Source organism: Primulina tabacum, chromosome 5, assembly GCF_025594145.1.
Source record: "Primulina tabacum isolate GXHZ01 chromosome 5, ASM2559414v2, whole genome shotgun sequence".
NCBI lineage: Eukaryota > Viridiplantae > Streptophyta > Magnoliopsida > Lamiales > Gesneriaceae > Primulina > Primulina tabacum.
In genome coordinates, this window is record NC_134554.1 from 43,333,008 (window position 1) to 43,338,120 (window position 5,113).

Sequence of the window (5,113 nt, forward strand, 5' to 3'; positions counted from 1 at the left end):
TTGGCCACACCAGAATCATTACAGTTTTAGTAAGTCTATGCTTCCAGCTTGACACTTCACACATGTATATCATTTCTAAAGAAACATAGAAAAAAATTAATAAAATAATTAAAATTGTACACATGTCAATCAACCAAAACATAATGAGTAAAGCTCGAGGATTATAGACTTTGCCGCAATTTATAGAGAGTGAATTATGTATAACTACGGTAAGAGATGAAACTGAAGTAGGACAAAAGGTGTGTAACACCACGGTACCCCATGTTTGTTTGCTAGTGTGAGACCAAGGGCCTTACAAGGTGAGTATGATTCCAAAGAGTTTAGAACAACAAAAGCCTGAACAAAAAAGTGATATATTGATAAAACTTCAAATGGCCATAGGACTCATAACTTTTGACAATTTTGGAATTGTGAGATTTACAAGATGATAACAAGGAGTGTCGCAAAGTTGCTGACCACGCTAAAGTTCTCTGCAAATCCAGTCATTTTGCCTATGTAAAGAGACTTTCTGTTTCATAATTTTAGAACAGATTATTAAATTTTTTATTTATTTTGAACTTCTCATCGCCCCAAATTCTAAATATACTTTATTTTTACATCTAGCTCATTCAGGTTGGTTTTCATTATTTTCTAATTTTGAAATATGCTTTTCAGGCAAATTTCATTTGGTGTTTTTAAGTTCAGAACTTCAATGTAAACGGGAAATGTGGAAATTCTTCTAGAGCAAATGTCGTATTTCATCGAAAATTACAACAATTTTGGCATATTGAAGATGGTCTCCTAGTTCTAAGGATTTGAAGATGAAATATTCTATTATCCCATTAATTTTACTGCTACAATCAGAGATTCCAGCATCTATGACCTCCCATCAACAATGTTTTCACACCATAAGATCAAACCATGTGTACACATAATAAGTTCTACTAAAAAAGAAATTCAATGTAATGATGTATGATGAAAATTCTACTCATGTAGCCGAATTACAATTTCCTACTTTATCAAACTAAAAAGTGAGAAAAATAAAAATCGTTAATCTCCCTCATTTTTCCTGTTAATGGTTCCCCTTTCTTCAAGCAACCCAGAAAAATATATGAAAAAAGTAAATGGACCTCAGAATATCCAAATGTACTCATCATAATACTCTTTCCCTCAATTACGAAAGATTGTTGATATACCCGGGAAATTAAAAATTCAAAGAAGGTTATAAATCAAAAGATCACTTGAGACCAGATTATATTTATAACTAACCCGATAAACCTGGTTATAGTGATACCTTGAATCTCCATAGCAGAACAGGAGAATGCATAATACCTACACTTGGCAACGGTGAACTCATACCCTTCATTACATTTGACACTGTGGAATGTAAGAAATCTTCTTCAGCACTATTTCCCAGTTCATTTGTACCTGGCAGATAACATCATAACATAGTTAATATATGGAATAATCAGTGAAAAAGGAGAAAAACCACGTCTAAAAGAAAGTGTAGGATAAATCTTCTCTCACCAACATCAAACACAACAGATCGGCTTCCAGACTTGCGTAAATGCGAACTGTTGTTAGGTACAAGATCTCCAAACATAGATGGAGGTGAGATTAAAAAGGCAGTTTTATACAATCAAATCCTTCCCAAAAACTACAACTGCGAGCAGAATAAACAGGAAAACATACATGACGTCGTATAAACAGATGAAGCTGACATGGGGCACATAAACACAATCCGATCCCTCAAACGGGTGACAGTTAGCAAGATTATTTGTGATTCAATACTTAAAATTTAACGAACGTTTTTCCCTGGGTTAAATTAGTTGAACTTTGGGTGGAAAAGCGCCAGCTAGAGATAATGAACAATCATAAAGGAATAATTTTCCAATGACACAAAACACTCAGATAGAATTCATCTTTCACAACTGGAACACGATTCCATAGTTTCATTTTCATTTTTAACCCTCAACACATGTAGTAAACTCAATGAGCACACATTATCAACAAAATAAATCCATCAATTTTCAACCTTATTTCCAGATCCGAGTCCCGAATCTTTCGTTAAAACCACCATAGAAGACATTCGCATTTTAACCAGCAAGCACAACAAGAATAAATGCTTATGGTGACATTCATAAATGTCATCATATTCAATATTTAGTGACATTTAAGTTTTAGTGACACATCCAACAAATGCCCTCTATTTCAATGTCGTCTTAAACTTCCTGACATTTTTTAATGTCATTATAAGATGTTAATGACAACTTCATACGTGTTACTAATTATTTATATAATGACAATTTTAAATGTCAGGAAAACTCATGTTTTAAAGACATTTATAATGTCTTGTTATTATAGTAATAATGACAAATTTATATGTCAGTTAAAATCATTTATAATGACAACTAAAAGTGTCGTGTGTGTTATTTATAGTGACAATAAAAATGTCACTAATGATAGGTTATAAGGTTAATTTAAAATGTCTCATTATGTAATCTGTAATGACACTTACAAATGTCTCATTATGTAATCTGTATATAAGACATTGAAAATGAATATGGATATGTATATGTTGATGATAATATGAAAATGTTTATGATAATATGAAAATGTTTATGTTTTACATGTTTATGAAAATGTTATGGTTAAAGTTTACATAATGGCTCATTTATTTGTACAAGCATTTCTATTGCATTGGATTGGAATTCATTGATTATTTTCCAATTATATCATTTTGTTACTGTTGTTATTGTACTAAATGAAATGCTATCCGTATCAAAAAGCCTTTCACACATTTCACAAAGTTAAACAACTTTAAGAGAACACAATTTGTAATGAAACAAATTAGTTAACAAGTTCTGATTTGAGCCATAGATATAATATACAAAAATGTTGTTAGTTCCAGAAATATCGCTAATAGCATTTAACTTCACAGCTTTTTGTAATCAACCGATGTACCCATCACTTGACATTCATCACACATAATTAAAATTTGCTCATTATCTCAGATACATATACATTCATGAAGCAACTCATCATACAAGACAAAAAGTCCACCGAAAAATTATCCACCCAAACTTAAACTTCCACTAAAGTCCCATCCAGCAAACACAAGAAAATGAAGGAAAAAAGGACAAAAGACTTTCAAGATGATATTTATTGTCAGTCAAATCTCTCATGCTAGTACTGCTGCTATTGAACAACAAGCCATGCAACTACAACCAAGCTCATCACCACGAGAAAACCCAACGTTAGAAAGAAAAAAGGTTGCCACCATCACTACAGACGTTTCAAAAGGCAACCAATTTATAATCCTAGTTGATAGCTTTAAGCAGCATTTGCTTGTACTCATTCAGCAGACATACATTGAAATCAACAAGCAAACAATGAAAGATGATACGGCAACAGAGGTAAACTCATCATGTAATAAATAAAAGTTTTACGAAACATGTCCATTTGCGAATTCATGAAGGATCAGATAACGATACCTTATTTGACACATGGTCTAACAATGCACGGATGAGCCATGGTAATGATCTTGATCTTAGAAGTCTTGCTATAGAATACATATGAGGCATTACAAAAAAGAAACTATGTAATCTGGCAAAGCTTTGATATGCAATTTAGATCCTACCATCAACATGAGGGAAAGTGAAAGGTCGTGAATAAAGAAACAAATGATAATATAAATCGGTATTAAATGCATTCATTTTGAAAGCATAGATCACGTTGATAATATAAACCCTTCTTCATACATGTCCTATGCATACTACTTGGGAAAATGGTCATTTTTCTACGAGTAAATAATATAACTCCTTTTTTGTTTCATGCACACCATATACAAGTCGGAAAAATACAAAAGAAGGGACCTCATTCTCGGATACTAGCTGGACATATAACAACCCAACAATGCGTCAATATTATGCTACTAACGCAAAGAAAACCATTAAATCGGATTGGAAAAATACTCGAATCCAGAAAGCTTGTATACTTGAACTATAGACTGGAATTCAAGCTAAAATGCACCAAGAATCGAAGTTGAACGGGCAGTGGTGGTCTCAAGATGGTGCAAAGGTTATATCTAGTAGGAAAACTCGCTGGAATCGTGACTGGACGGAGCTAAATGTGGCTGGAAATCGCAGGGATAACAGGGAAAACATTAGGGCTTCGACTTCTCAACAACAAACCACTAAATAAAAAAAAAATCGAGAGACACACTCACCGAAAATAGAGGACAAACTCGCGCACGGAAAAAGACTGAAACAGGGCTCTCACTCGCGCTAGTTCTTCCAATCTGAGGCAGGGAAGGAGGCGCAAGGTTAGGGGAACAAGGTTGCTGGCTACTGCGCTTCGATCTCCGGTGGCCGGACAGCACACAGTGGTGGTTGGAGTCGGGACGCAACACTGACGGGAGTAGGGGAATGGTTAAGAGATTGGGGATTTGGGTTTCACTTCTCTCTCTTGTAGTGTGTTGTGTAATATTTTTAATTAAACTTATCGGTTCATCTTTTTACTTCAGTATGAACTTATTTTCCTTATTTTTTACTTCATCAACATTGATATGCCGAAGTAAAATATAATAAAAAAATATAGTGAAGCCCGTGTTTTTAAACATCCGAAGTAAAATATATTATTTTACTTAACTTGTGTTGTTACTGAAGTTATTGGTAATGTATTACTTCGTAATTTATTATTGCCAGAGTAACGCTTGCCGAAGTAAAATCCGATTTTTCTACTGGTGATGGTATTGCTGCAACCCCTTCTTTAGAGGAGGTTCGCGCAATTGTTTTCTCCATTCATCCTGAAAGTGTGGCTGGGCCTGATGGCTTCTCTTCAGCGTTTTTCCAGCATTGCTGGGAGATAGTTCATCAGGATGTTTTGGATGCGCTTTTGGATTTCTTCCGAGGTTCTCCCTTGCCTCAGAGTTTTACTGCCACCACGATTACTTTGATTCCGAAAGTTGTGGGTGCACATGCTTGGTCAGACTTTCGTCCGATCAGCTTGTGTAATGTTACGAACAAGATCATTTCTAAGTTGTTGTACTCTCGCTTGCGGGATGTGGTGGAGAGATTGATTTCATTGAATCAGAGTGGTTTTGTTCCGGGGCGGCTGATTTCTGATAATATTC

General features: G+C 34.6%; 1 long non-coding RNA gene across 1 annotated transcript; it reads right to left on the reverse strand.

Moving 5' to 3' along the window:
• Window positions 1-301: 301 nt before the first annotated feature.
• Window positions 302-4,442, reverse strand: LOC142547812 (uncharacterized). The gene is made up of 4 exons (XR_012820739.1): window positions 4,208-4,442; window positions 3,977-4,114; window positions 1,507-1,572; window positions 302-1,407 (listed from the first exon to the last, which is right to left on the reverse strand). It is a non-coding gene; the product is annotated as an uncharacterized LOC142547812 (long non-coding RNA).
• Window positions 4,443-5,113: the final 671 nt, after the last annotated feature.